The 14323-nt window shown below is 40.9% G+C and overlaps 1 protein-coding gene across 5 annotated transcripts in view; it reads right to left on the bottom strand.

Moving 5' to 3' along the window:
• The window catches only part of LOC103723392 (protein CHROMATIN REMODELING 5), a 47550-nt gene extending 47049 nt beyond the window's left edge, over positions 1-501 (bottom strand). For 2 of the 5 annotated variants that reach the window (XM_088702858.2, XM_088702862.2), the window contains exon 1: positions 90-501. The gene's annotated coding sequence lies outside the window, so the exon portion shown is untranslated. The remainder of the gene's footprint in view (positions 1-89) is intronic. The other 3 variants (XM_088702859.2, XM_088702860.2, XM_088702861.2) reach the window with 3 other exon arrangements.
• Positions 502-14323: the final 13822 nt, after the last annotated feature.

Below are 14323 nucleotides of genomic sequence, written 5' to 3'. Positions count from 1 at the left end.
GCGAGAGGGCTCGAGCCCGCAAGAAAACCGTGTGAGCGGGAAGCGCTGAGGACGGAAACAAGACCAGATTCGTCGGCGAAGAGACGTACCTTGGAGAATCGATGAGAAGAGAGGGAGAGTGGCGGTCTAAATAGGGGGCGGCGGCGTGCACGTTAGCCAGCGTACGCCGGGGGAGAGGCGGTGGTGGAGAGTGGGAAGGGAGGAGAGGAGAGAAAATATTCGACTTTTTTTTGAAATTTTTAATTCTTTTTTCCAATTTTTTCGCCCTTGGGGGCGAATCGGCGGAGGAGGGGCCAAGGAAGGGGGTAATCGGTAGCGGGTTTCGGCGATTTATCGGCCGATTTCGGGCGGCGGGCGAGGGGGGGGGGGGGGGGGGTTTCGGATTCGCGGTCGACGACTCCCCGAGGGAGAGGGGAAGAGAGAGGTGGGGGGGGGGGGGGGGGGGGGGCGTGTGGATATCAAATTAGGGGAAAAGAAAGGGTGAGATTCCAGTCTGAGGGTTTTTTTTCCCCACGGAGATACGTGTTTATAGCGAGGGCTCTCCATATCTCTTATTACTCTCACTAGAACTCGTATCCTGATACTAATTTCCTAGTTCGAGTGGGATTGGGGGGCCAACAAAACCGTGCCACGTAGGGGTATATTCTAATGAAGATGTGCTCCCCCTAAGTCGATACGCTCTTGAGAGGTGATTTCTCTGGACTTCATTGGAACGCCCTGCCCTGGGCTCGGAGTTTCTAACTCCCGTTGGTCCGCAGGATCCTTTTAGGAATAATGAGGTCTGACTACGTGGCGAGGGACTAGACTGAGTAGCTAGCGATTGGGCAGCAGGATGATCAAAGAAATTGGGTTGTGGTTTGCCTCCCACTAGCATAGGACTGGTGTGATGCGCGAGTTGCAACATACTATTTTTCTTCCAACTATTTTGAAAATATAAAATATAATATAAAATAAAATAATAAAATAGATAATAGAAATAGAATCAAATATAATATATACAAAAAATTTAATTATGTTTTAAAATAAATTTTTATATTAATATTCGAAGATAAAATTCTAATAGTATCATTAGTATATAAATTCAACCACCAATTATGAGGTGAGATATAGTACCGAGGGAGATCTAGGTTTTAGTTGGACTTGTACTCTTGCGATGATCTAGTAAGAAAAGCCGACGAGTTAGCCTTTCATGTGACTCTTGACACAAGACTCCAGCCTTTATAGGATAAAAACTCTTTGGGCTTGTTTAGTTCGCGGGAAGCATGTTTCCTCGTAGGAATATGATTTCTGAAAAACAGATTCCTAGGAAGAGCATGACTGAAAAAGTACTTTTAGCATGTTTGATTGACCATAGGAAAGTGACAGATTTCCAGAGTGCTTATGTTTGGGTAACCATCCACTTTTTTGAAAAAGTTATATGTAATTTCTATTATACCCTTTAATAAAAATTAGGTCTTTAATGCTTTGGATCAAATAAGGATCCTTGATTTGACGTTGAAAGGCTTTTTTGGGAAAAAATAAAAATATTTCGATTCTTGGATCACGGAAAAGTAACTATTCCATATTTCTCATAAAAAAGACTTTTCCATGAAACGTAGGAATCATATTCCCACTGGAATACAATTTTTCAGTCTCTTCTTTAAACCCTCCAACCAAATAAGAGGCATTTCTTTACTTTTTTGTTGACTACACTTTCCTCCCTTCTTTTCCTGCGAACCAAATGAGCCCTTTATCTATTAAAAAAGGCTTAAGATACCAGGTATGTACCAGATACATGCACAATACAATACTCTTGACTTTCTTTCCAAGTTTTCTTCTACTATGTTGCTCCCCAAAGCCTAATCTTTGACTTAAGCATTAGAGGGGCCTTGATCAGATTAGCTCCGGCAACCTTCCATCTTATTTGTAAATGTAGATCAATGCCTCTTCATCACTATGCAAACCATAAGCGCCATTTAGATCACCGGACTAGATTTTGAAGGCAGTAAGTTAGCGCCATTTGTTTAAACATAGCAAGACTTGGAAAATATAAAGTCAAAAAGATACAACAACACCGAGAGCAGCAAGCAAGCTCACAAGATAACTGGCTTGAGTCACATGATTCTAATGGCATGGATCCTCATCCTATGGCAGCAGCTCCTCAGCCACAACTGTCGTATTTGCTGGGTAGTTTAATCTGCCGTCTGGTAGGCAAGGCCTTGACGATGATGGTGCAAAATATGCTTCAACCAAACACCAATCCTCAACTCAATGTGCAAAACTAGCCTGACCAATCGGCACAAAACAACAACCAACCTTGTTTGAGAAGCTCCGAAGGAAATCTCGTGGACGACCAAGCTCTGACTCACTCAAAGATGGGCTCAAGTTCGGGGAGTCTTCATCAAGCCGACTTGAGAAAACTTCCATGAGCCCCCCTTCACCAAAGAGATCATGATAGACCCACTCCCTCTGAGGTTCAAGATGTCACAGTTCAAGTAGTATGATGGCACCTCAAATCCCATGAATTATCTAAAGAGCTTTAAAGCTTTTATGTTACTATAGGGCATATAAAATGCAATCATATGCCAAGCCTTTCACACCACTCTTAGGAAAGCAACTCAGTTGTGGTACTTAAGCTTTTAACCTAGGTCCATCAACTTTTTTGATTACCTCAGTTGGCAGTTCATCAACCACATCGTTAGTAGCAGGAAAAGCAAAAAGATCTCAACAATTTTGGTGGCCCTCAAGCAGAAGCAAGATGAGTCACTCAGACAATACATTAATCGTTTTAATGTCGAGGCCCTAGAGATACAAGACTTACATCAAGTTGCAACTGTGGTTACAATATGAACAGACTGAAGAACTTGCACTTTAGCTTCTCCCTCTCAAAAACACCCCCGAAAGATCTATCTGAGCTGCTGGTACGAGCTCAAAAATACATAACACCGAAAAGGTGATGTCAACTTGGAAGAAAATGAATAAAGACCAAGTTGAGAAGAAACACCATGATCGTGATGAAGGAAGGCCCAAGGAAAACCCGAAGAGGAGGCAGAATAATGAAGAACAGACCTCTAAACAAGCTAGAAGCCCACCTTAGGGATTTGAGAGGTACACTCTTCTCAATACCTCGAGAACCTAGATCCTAATGAGTATGTGCGGTTGAGTATTCATTATAATCCCTAGGATTACAGCCGGTTGTTTTACAAGCTCACAACCAAACTTGTTGTTTTCACAAGATCATAACGAACTCGGTCGGTTTTCACAGGCTCACTGACTAGAACCACCCAATTATTTTTTCGGGTTCACAATCAAACCCAGTTGGTTTTTTCCGGTTCACCAACCACAACCTTACACCGTTGGTTTTATCTTTGGCTCACCAACAAACCTTACAACCCTTGATTCAATCCCCTAATTGAATCAAGTAAGAAAAATAAAGTTTGGGAGTTCATGAAGAAAGCTTTTAAAAAAGCAAGTGTGAGAACAATATAAGCAAAATAGAGTTAGAAGCCCTCAAACAGATTTTAGATGAGGAAGTGGGGGCTTCTCGATTTCTGAGTCTCCTTTTTAATGTGCTGAATGATGGAGGACAGTAATAGAGCCTTGAATGCTAAGGAAGCACTTTCATATTTGAGTTGAATGCACCTCTTCCTTCTTTTTCTTGGATTTACTCAACAGAAGCTCTTGGTGGTTGAAAATGCTTTAATACTTAGATGGAATAGCTTTCTTGTCATCTACTACTGTTCACTCTGGCTATTTAAGTGGTTCCATCCGAAAACTAGCCGTTAAAGAGTGATTTGGAGCCGTTCTGTCCAGTCTGCACATCCTGACAATATATCCGTTGGGATCGGAGTCGACTCGTGTGATCTGGAGTCGACTCGGCTGTTGCTGGAGTCGACTCATGCTTTATTGGAGACGACTCACCCGTTGTTCAGGATTTGAATTAAAGTGCTTGTCCCGTCTTGGAGTCGACTCGGATCAAACTTCGAGTCAACTCGCCAACACCTGGAGATGACTCGGATACTAGGAGTCGGCTCGTTCTTAGGATTCCAGAAATCCATCTTTCTGTTTTTCTTCCTCAAGTTGACTCGGCTCTCTTGAGAGGTGACCCGAGATCTTCGGGAGATGACTCGTTCTTAGAGTCCGAAAAGCCGATTATTTGTCTATTAAACTGATCTGCCTCGGAGTCGACTCGCGCTTTGTTGGAGTCGACTCGGTTGACTTGGGGGTCGACTCTGGAACTCTTGGAGTCGACTCGTTCACAGGGTTTCCAAGATTGCTTCTCTGCCTTCCAGACTGCTTTTCTTTGGGAGTCGACTCGGATATAACTAGGAGTCGACTCGCCAAACGTCGGAGTCAACTCGAAACCTTCTAGAGTCGACTCGGTAGCAGGGTCTAAAATCCATCATTCTGTCTTTCTGTCTGTTACCCTTTGGAGTCGACTCAGAACCATCGGAAGTCAACTCAGCAAGCATCGGAGTCGACTCGAAACCTTTTGGAGTCGACTCGCTGACAGGGTCTGAAACTCTTCTTTCTATCTTTCTGTCTATTCTCAGTCGGAGTCGACTCGAGCTTGTGCCAGAACTTTTAAACCACTCGGAGTCGACTCGTAATCTTCCGGAGTCGACTCGGGATGCAGACTTTGGTTCAAATTGAGTCCAATACTTATCCAAATTACTTTGAACCAAAGCTTAAGGAACTTAACTAGAAATTCACACATATTTGCCTGAAACACTAGATTGAATTTATTAGTACAATATAAAATATACTCAAATACTTTGAGCTCATCAAAATCAAATCGGGGTTTGCTCAATCACTCCACAATCTCTCCCTTTTTGATGATGACAAAATATTGAGTATTTGTAAAGTGAATTGCTCAATCAAGAAGTGAATTGTAATAAAGTTTCGAAATGAATTCAAATGTCTAGTCATTTAGTGTATCCAAAATTGAAAGGTATGAGTCAGTATACTTTGAAATTAAAGCTTCCCCTTTCATTTGGAATTATATAAGCCTTCAAATCATGCAATCAATTGTTTGGCTTATATGTTTTTAATGAATTTGCTTTCTTAGAATTTCAGATTCTTTCCCTCAGCATGTGCATTCAATTTTGTTTGAATTTTGCTCGAGTTTTCTGAATTTTCATTTAATGTTTTAAACTTGAAATTCTTAATTATAGAAGGAAAAATCTGACGATTTGTTCTTGAATATGATTCAACTAATCTTCGAATATCTCTTGAATAGATTCTGGAGATTACTCCTTGAGGAGCCCCAACAGAGAGATAATGAGCCTCGAGGTATCAAATCCACAAAGACAAATCATATTTTGCTTAAAAAATTTTCTTGTTTAGAGATTCCTTTTACATTCAATGTATCATATTTTCTCCCCCTTTTTGTTATCATAACAAAAAGGTGAAGTATCAAAGAATCAATGTAGAAGCACATAACATACAAAGTCATAACACAAAAGACATAATGCTCAATTTTTTAGAAAATGACTGCAGTTCATTAATTACAAAATTTGAGTACATGATGGAAAGTCCAAAAGGACTGTACATGATAATAAAACAAAAGTACAACTAAGGACGTCTGGTGGAAGAGGATGAGGCTCCCATGCTTCACCGCTGAGCCTGCAAAACTAAACTCATTCCTTCAGACACATTCCCTAGCTGTGCTATAATCTCTGAAGTAGCTTGTGTCTGGGTCAGTTGGGTTATATTCTCATTGATTGTATCCAGCTTGTCTATCAATACATTAGCAAGCCTTTCTGCACCTTGACTTTGCCTTAGCAGCTCGAATCTTATATTGTCTCGCATTTGCCTCGTATCTTCCTTAATAGCTGTAAGGCTCAAGTACTGACCCTGAACTAGACTCCTCATACTTGGAAGCTCCTCCTTTACTTCAGCTACCATCATGGAAACTGCTACTGTGGAGGGAGTGAGGTCAGTGGAGGGTGCATTGGATGTACCTCTCAGCTCCCTCACTATATCATCTCTCAACTTCCGAAGCTGCTTAGGGCTAATCCTGATCTCTAGGGGCTGCTGAGGTGGTGGCACTATAGATGGTCCAGCTGAAGTAGATGGCTCAGCAGGGAATGAAGGACCGGATGTGGATGGAAAGGTGGAAGGATCTGTGGAGTAGTCCTAGTCATGGTCAGAGATAGGTGAGTGATGAGTAGTAGGATCAGATGGTGTAGATTTGGATGTCCTCCTAACCCAAACACCCTCCACCTTGTGGAAACCCATTCGGTGGAGAATCCCCTCACCCATATGGTCTGTGTGTCTGAGGGAGCGAGAGGGTTCTTCCTTAGGGATAGGGACTTCTAACTCCCTAAAAATGAGTGTGAAAAGCATACCATAGGGGAGACTCAACCTAGGTTTGTCTAGGGGTTCACAGATATAGCTATAGATAAGTTTAGAAAAGTTTAGGGAAATGTCATGTAAGATGTTGAACATCAGGGCTAGGTCTTTTTCTGAAATAAAATCAAACCTACTAGTCTTAAGAAAAAGAGTCCTAGATATGATGCTCAAGAGGAGTCGCATTAGTGGCACCGAAAATTATTGTGGAGTGATTGATTATAACCCTATTTGATTTTGATGAGCTCAAAGCATTTGAGTATATCTTATGTTATACTAATGAATTCAATCTAGTGTTTCAGTCAAATATTTGTGAATTTATGTTTAAGTATCTCTAGCTTTGGTTCAATACACTTTGGGTAAGTATAGAAATCAATTTGAACTAAAGTCTGAATCTCGAGTCGACTCCGAAAGATTACAAGTCGACTCCAAGCGTATCAGAAGCACTGGCACAAGCTCGAGTCGACTCCGGCACATTACGAGTCGACTCCGACTGAGAACAGACAGCCGGACAGAATGATAAATCTCAGACCCTGTCACCGAGTCGACTCCTGAAGAATTAGAGTCGACTCCGATGCTTGCCGAGTCGACTCCAGCAAAGTACGAGTCGACTCCATGGAGTAACAGACAGAAAGACAGAGAAGTCATTTTGGACTCTGAGAGCCGAGTCGACTCCCGAAGAACTCGAGTCGACTCCGACGGTTGGCAGGTCGACTCCTAAGGAAGCAAGAGTCGACTCTCAGAGAAATGCAAGGCTAAAAGTCAGAGAGCCAACTTCGGTGTCTGAGAGCCGAGTCGACTTCCGCAAAGTCCGAGTCGACTCCAAGGCAGTTCAACTCTAAAGACAGAAGACCGGTATTTCGTGTCTGAGAGCCGAGTCGACTCCCGCAAAGTCCGAGTCGACTCCGAGGCAGTTCAACTCCAAAGACAGAAGATCGGTATTTCGGTGTCTGAGAGCCGAGTCGACTCCCACAAAGTCCGAGTCGACTCCGAGACAGTTCAAGTTCAAAGACAGAAGACCTGTCTTTCCGGCTCTGAGAGCCGAGTCGACTCCAAGGAAATCCGAGTCGACTCGAGGAAGTAAAATCGAGAGGATGATTTTGGAATCCTGAAGATCGAGTCGTCTCCAGAAGGGAAAGTCATCTCCGGACAATTGGCGAGTCGACTCCAGGTTCAGCCGAGTCGACTCCAAAACGGGACGGCACTTTATTTCGAATTTTGAATAGTGGCCGAGTCGTCTCCAGTATAGCATGAGTCGACTCCAGCAACACTCGAGTTGACTCCTGATCGAGCGAGTCGACTCCGATCCCAACGGACACTTTGACAGGAGTTGCAGAGTGTGCAGAACGGCCATCAAAGTGTGTCTAACGGCTATATTTCGTTGGGAATGGCTTAAATAGCCTGAGTGAACAGTAATAGAGTAAGAAAGAGAGACCATTCAAAGCAAAAGGGATTTCCACCAACCAAAGCCTCTCTAGAGTGATTACAAGAAAAAGAAGGAAGAAGTGCATTGAAGTCTACTCTCCAACTGTCTTCCTCACATTCAAGGCTCTCCTCCTGACAGCAAGTCTACATCAAATTCAAGAGGAGTCAAAGAGTTTGAAAAGCCCCTTCCTCCATCTCCAAAATCAGTTTGAGGGCTTCTTACTCTTCCCTGCTTATATTGTTTAAATACGCTTATTGAGAAGCTTCCTTTTTTATTTATTTCAACCTATTTGTTTCTTACTTGATTCAATCAGGAGATTGAATCAAGGGTGTTAAGGTTTGTTGGAGAGCCGAGGTTAAAATCAACGGTGTAAGGGTTTGATTGTGATCCCGAGAAAACAATCGGGTGGTTCTAGTCGGTGAGCCTGTGAAAACTGACCGAGTTCGTTGTGATCTCGTAAAACAACAAGTTGGGTTGTGAACTTGTAAAACAACCGGCTGTAATTCGAGGGATTATAGTGAACTCCCAAGTGAGGCTTGGAGAGTGGACGTAGGAGCAAGGGTTAGCTCCGAACCACTATAAAATTGCTTGTGTTTGTGATTGTTTCATTGTCTCTTCCTTTCCCTTCATCCACTGCATATAGCAACTAATTAATCCACTTGCAATTAAGTTTTAATTAGTTACTCACAAAGTTTTTAATTGCAATAATTACTTTAAAACCCAATTCACCCCTCCTCTTGGGTTGTCTTTCTGGGCAACAAGTGGTATCAGAGCCGGAACTCTTCTACCAAAAGAGTAAAAGATCAAAATGACAACCCCATTTGGATCTTCTCATATTGAGGGCCAGTCCACCCATAGACCTCCATTCTTCAATGGAACCGACTACTCATATTGGAAGGCTAGGATGAGAATATTTATCCAAGCACAAGACTATGAGATGTGAACCACCATACTTAATGGACCATACATCCCATCAATTTTTGTAGAAGGTGTTACTATACCCAAACTTGAAAAGGATTGGGATGACAATGATATAAGGAAGGCACAACTAAATGCCAAAGCAATGAATGTGCTTTATTGTGCTTTAGACCGAAATGAATTTAATAGAGTCTCTACTTGCAATTCTGCAAAAGAGATATGGGATAGACTTGAAGTGACCCACGAGGGAACAAATCAAGTAAAAGAATCCAAAATAAATATATTAGTTCATAAGTATGAATTATTTAAGATGGATTTTGTTGACCCCCTAATGGATTTTGATGAATACAAAACACTAGAGTATAATTCCATTTATCTTAACAATTTACTTGAGGAGTTCATGTGTTTAATTAAGAATATTGTTAAGAAATGTCTAGGCAAGTTTCCATAATTTTATGAATTTATTGAAGAAGTTTTGAGCTGAAGAAAACAGATCAGGGACAGCCGAGACGTCTCCGGGTTGTCTCAGAGACGTCTCTGGCACAAACAGGAAGAACCGGCACCTGCCGAGTCGTCCCCGGCACCTGCCGAGTCGTCCCCGCGATAGCGGAGTCGACTCTCTCAGTAGCGGAGTCGACTCTCTCAGAGGCGGCAGAAAGGCCGATTTCAAGTGATATGCGCGAGTCGTCTCCACAGTAAGCGGAGTCGTCCCCGCAAGTAAAAAGTAAACCTCCCGAGTCGTCCCCGAGGTAGCGGAGTCGGCTCTCTCAGGGTTTTTCAGAGGATGTCTTTTTCGGTGTTAAGGCAGCGGAGACGTCCCCTGAAAGAGCGGAGTCGACTTTCTCAGAGAATTCCAGAAGACATGTTTTTCGGAGATATAACAGCGGAATCGACCCCGAAGCAGCGGAGTCGTCCCCATGCAAAAAGCGCAAACAAGCCGAGACGTCCCCATAAAGCGCCGAGTCGACCCCAAACAACGTCAAAAGTAAAATCTTACAGCCGAGACGTCTCGCGTTGAAGCGGAGACGTCTCCGGAGCGCCTGGGACGCGACTGACACCTTTTTGCAGGATGTTTTGAATTTCAAATCCCTTTAACTTTATCTCTAACGGCTATATTTGCTTTTTGGGCTATAAAAGGGACCTCTTAAGTGCTTCTCAATAACTTCTCACCAACCCAACACAAGATCATTCAAGAGAGAAGCAAGAGAGAGAGGTTCAAGGGAGTTAGTGCATTCAAGTGAAGAAATCAAGTTCTTTCAAGCTTTCCAACTGATTTCAAGCTCGACTACTCTCTTCCGCTCGGGATTCAAAGCTCACACTCAAGCCAACGCGATCCACATCGGAAGAACCATCATCTCCCACGCTTCCAACGGCTAAAAGGGTTCTTCCGGGTTCTATTGCTTATCATTGTTATATTTGCTTATTTAGAGCTTTTAAATCCTTGTAAAACTTTTTCAATATTGTGCTTGTTCCAGTCAAGGGACTTGGAAAGGGAAAGGCGTCCCAAGCCTAGGTTAAATTGGGGGTTATAGGGTTCGTTGTTAGCCCGGTGTAAAACAACGAGTTGGGTAGTGCACTCGCAAAACTACCGGACTGTAATCTTGGATTATAGTGGAAATTTCCAAAGGAATGGAGGTATGCACATGGTCATCCAAAGGATCTAATTCTTGGTGATCCTTCACAAGGGGTAAGGACAAGATCCTCTCTAAGAAATACTAGTAATTATCTTGCTTTCGTTTCACAAATAGAGCCTAAATCACTAGAAGAAGCCGAAAAAGATGTTAATTGGATGAATGCTATGCAAGAGGAATTAAACCAATTTCAAAGAAATGAAGTTTGGACTTTAATGAAAAGACCCCCTAATGTTTCAATTATAGGCACCAAATGGGTATATCGAAATAAACTAGATGAAGATGGAGTAGTAATAAGAAACAAAGCTAGGCTAGTGGCCAAAGGCTATAATCAGGAGGAAGGAATAGATTTTGATGAAACTTTTGCTCCTGTTGCTAGGTTAGAGGCTATTAGACTACTTTTGGCATATGCATGCTTCATGGACTTTAAACTCTATCAAATGGATGTAAAAAGTGCATTTCTAAATGGTTATATAATGGAGGAAGTTTATGTAGGACAACCTCCAGGCTTTGAAAAACACTTACATCCAGATTACGTTTATAAATTGTATAAAGCATTGTATGGGCTTAAGCAAGCTCCTAGGGCATGGTATGAAAGATTAAGTAATTTCCTAATTGAAAATAAATTTAAGAGAGGAAATGTAGACAAAACCCTCTTCATTAAAAGAAAAGGAAATGACTTATTGCTTGTGCAAATTTATGTGGATGATATAATTTTTGGTGCTACTAATGATAGTCTCTGTCAAGAGTTTGCCAAGCTTATGCAGGGAGAATTTGAAATGAGCATGATGGGTGAGCTCAACTTCTTCCTTGGGCTACAAATAAAACAATCAGAGGAAGGCATCTTCATCAGTCAATCCAAATATATCAAGGAAATGTTGGAAAAATTCAGGATGAAGGATGCAAAGGAAATTAGCACACCCATGGGCTCAAGTTGCAAGCTTGACAAAGATGAAAAAGGTAAAAGTATAGACTGCAAATTGTACAGAGGTATGATAGGCTCTTTACTTTACCTTACTGCTAGTAGGCCAGATATATTATTCAGTGTTTGCATGTGTGCTAGATACCAAGCATGTCCTAAGGAATCACACTTGCAAGCTGTTAAAAGAATTTTTAGATATCTAGTAGGGACATCTAATGTAGGCTTATGGTATTCTAAACAATCTGACATAAATTTAATTGCTTATTCCGATGCTGATTTTGCCGGGTGCAAACTCGACAGAAAAATCACAAGTGGCATATGTCAATTCTTGGGTGCTAATTTGGTTTCTTGGTTTAGCAAGAAACAGAATTCAGTCGCCTTGTCCACAGCTGAGGCTGAGTACATTGCAGCTGGAAGCTGTTGTGCCCAAGTTCTTTGGATTAAGCAACAACTTGAAGACTTCGGTATCAAAATGGACAACATACCAATTAAATGTGATAATACAAGTGCAATCAATTTAAAAAAAAATCCTGTCCAACACTCTAAATCAAAGCATATAGAAATTAGGCATCACTTTATTAGGGATCATGTGCTGAAAAATGATGTGATGATTGAATATGTATGTACTAAAAATCAATTGGCCGATATCTTTACAAAGCCCCTTTGTAAAGATAGGTTCAACTTCTTAAGGAATGCTTTGAGCTTGTATGATCCTAGCAAATAAATTCAACTTGTATTGCAATGCTTTGCTACTCAAGCTAGTAATCCACCTCAAGGTCAACATAAGTGAAAGCATAAATCCATCTAAGCTAAATGACGAACTGTTTGACTTTCCGGAGGATGGTTACCCTCCCTTGGACTCTTCATAGAGATATTTTCAGAGCCTATTTCATAGGTATTCGTTGGTCCAACATTCCTCATTTCAACATTAATAATTCAAAAATCATTATCAAACCTCTATAGGATGTATTATTAAGGGGGAGGATCACAAACAAACTCATTCTGTATTCACCAAAAGAAATCATATTGATTAGTGTGATTAAATGAAACAAATTAGGAAAAGATAAAAATTAGTCTGAAATTTTTCAGTGCCGGAGACGTCTCTGGCAAATCGCAGAGACGTCCCCCCGGCGAGACGTCTCGCCTTAGTCGCGGAGACGTCTCGGGGACCGAACGAGGGTTTTTAAAATAAGCAATTAATTAACATGCTTCAACATATTTTCATATGGAAAATTTCATATCATGATATTTTATTACATAACATATCATATATTAATCATACATTTCAGCATTTCTCTAAGCATATGACATTACTATCTCATAGTAAATTAATAATCATACATCATACATAATTATTTGATTGAACCAATTAAGGATGGCTCTGATACCACTGTAGGGTTTTAGCATGTTATAATGTGCAGCGGAAGCTAGAGATTTTAAAAATTTCTTAATAAAGTCCCTATGCATGAAACCCTTTTAAGCCTAGATCACCTTAATGATTACAATCAAATGATATAAAATAAATGCAGAATTAGTAGAATACCTCAAACGCTAATCCAAAGTGTACAATCTCCACGAGGCGTCCAAGTGTCCGCCCTCCAATGGTGATCCACACGAAAACTTGATCAAGACTTTAGCTCCAAAGACTTTTGATCCTTAATGCAGAATTCTTCTAAAGAACTCTAATGGCTTGCTTTCCTTCCTTTCTATTTTCCTTTAGCCTTCTAAAATCACTTCTAATCCTTTTGTCCTAAAGAAGACCACCTTGTCTTGGCTTAGGACACACTAGAAGCAATGCTAGAAAGAAAGAAACTAATGTAAGAAAGAAAGAAAAGAGGAGTGGGGTGGAATTGGAATGATGAAACCCATGGAGTGCTAACCTATTTATAATAGGTGTAGGGATGCATCTCCAAGGGATGCATCCCATCCACACATCCTCTCATGAAAGGGCATCATCTAAAGGGCCATATCAAATAAGAGGAGGTGCAGATCAAGTGAGGAGGTGTATCAAATGATATGTCCTTTCATGTGGTGCCATATTTTGACCAAGTCAACATCACATGCTAATCACATGTCCATCACGCCTCACCTCTTGATCTTTCATGATGATGATCCAAGGGCTCCAATGCAAGGCGCCATTCACTTGACCCATTATGTCTTCATCCAATGGTGGGATTAAGATCCAATGGTCAATTATGGTAGCCATCCTCTAACCCAATCCAATTGGGTTAAACCAACTCTCCATTATGTCTTCATCCAACGGTAGATCAAGATCTAACGGTCTAGATTGAATGATTTATTAAATCTAATCCAATTAGACTCAAACCAAGCCAATTAGGTGCCAACTCTTGGCTAACCCATATTAGAATATGATCTAATCAAATTAGATTAATTAAGAATCAGATTCGAATCCAATTCGAATCAGATTCAAATCCAATTCGAATTAGGAGCTAAGGTTTGCAACACCTGCTAGGATGTTTATCTTGCAAACATGATCTAATCCAATTAGACCCTTGATAAGTTTTCTTGTATGTGACCCATTGGGTTCCATACTTAGCCAGCAATAGGTGTGAGTGCGAGTTGACCCAACTTGATTAGAACTCTTCTAATCGATTTAAGTCCAAACTGCGCGAACCCGAACTTAACAATTAGAATCCTTTCTAATTGGTGATCGAATTAACTCTTTAATTTGATCAAACCTATAAAACAAGATTGACGTCTAGCAACGTGTCATGTCTACCCGGAAAATATGGAATTTAGTAGAAATACCAAAAATACCCTTCAGTGGCAAGTTACCATGCAATTCAATCCTTTAATCAAACTGCATCCCAAAAATGCATATGAGTATGAATATATGTCAAACTCAATTTCATATTCATATTTTTCTCAATCTTTTAATGATAATTCAAATAATGAAACATTAGAAACTCTTTCTAATTTTCATTCTACTTTGATCAAAGGTTTCCTGAATTATCATATGATTAGAATAAATAGGATGCTATCTTCTCTTACTAGAAGTGATTAATTCCTTGTTGACCTACTCATAATCTTCGTACACAATTCACCATATCCAGAAGACCTCGTACATAACTTATT

This window comes from Phoenix dactylifera, chromosome 8 (assembly GCF_051530095.1).
Source record: "Phoenix dactylifera cultivar Ajwa chromosome 8, Ajwa_hap1_PhDact_Kaust_v1.1, whole genome shotgun sequence".
NCBI classification, from domain to species: Eukaryota; Viridiplantae; Streptophyta; class Magnoliopsida; order Arecales; family Arecaceae; genus Phoenix; species Phoenix dactylifera.
This window is presented reverse-complemented; position numbering and strand designations above follow the sequence as displayed.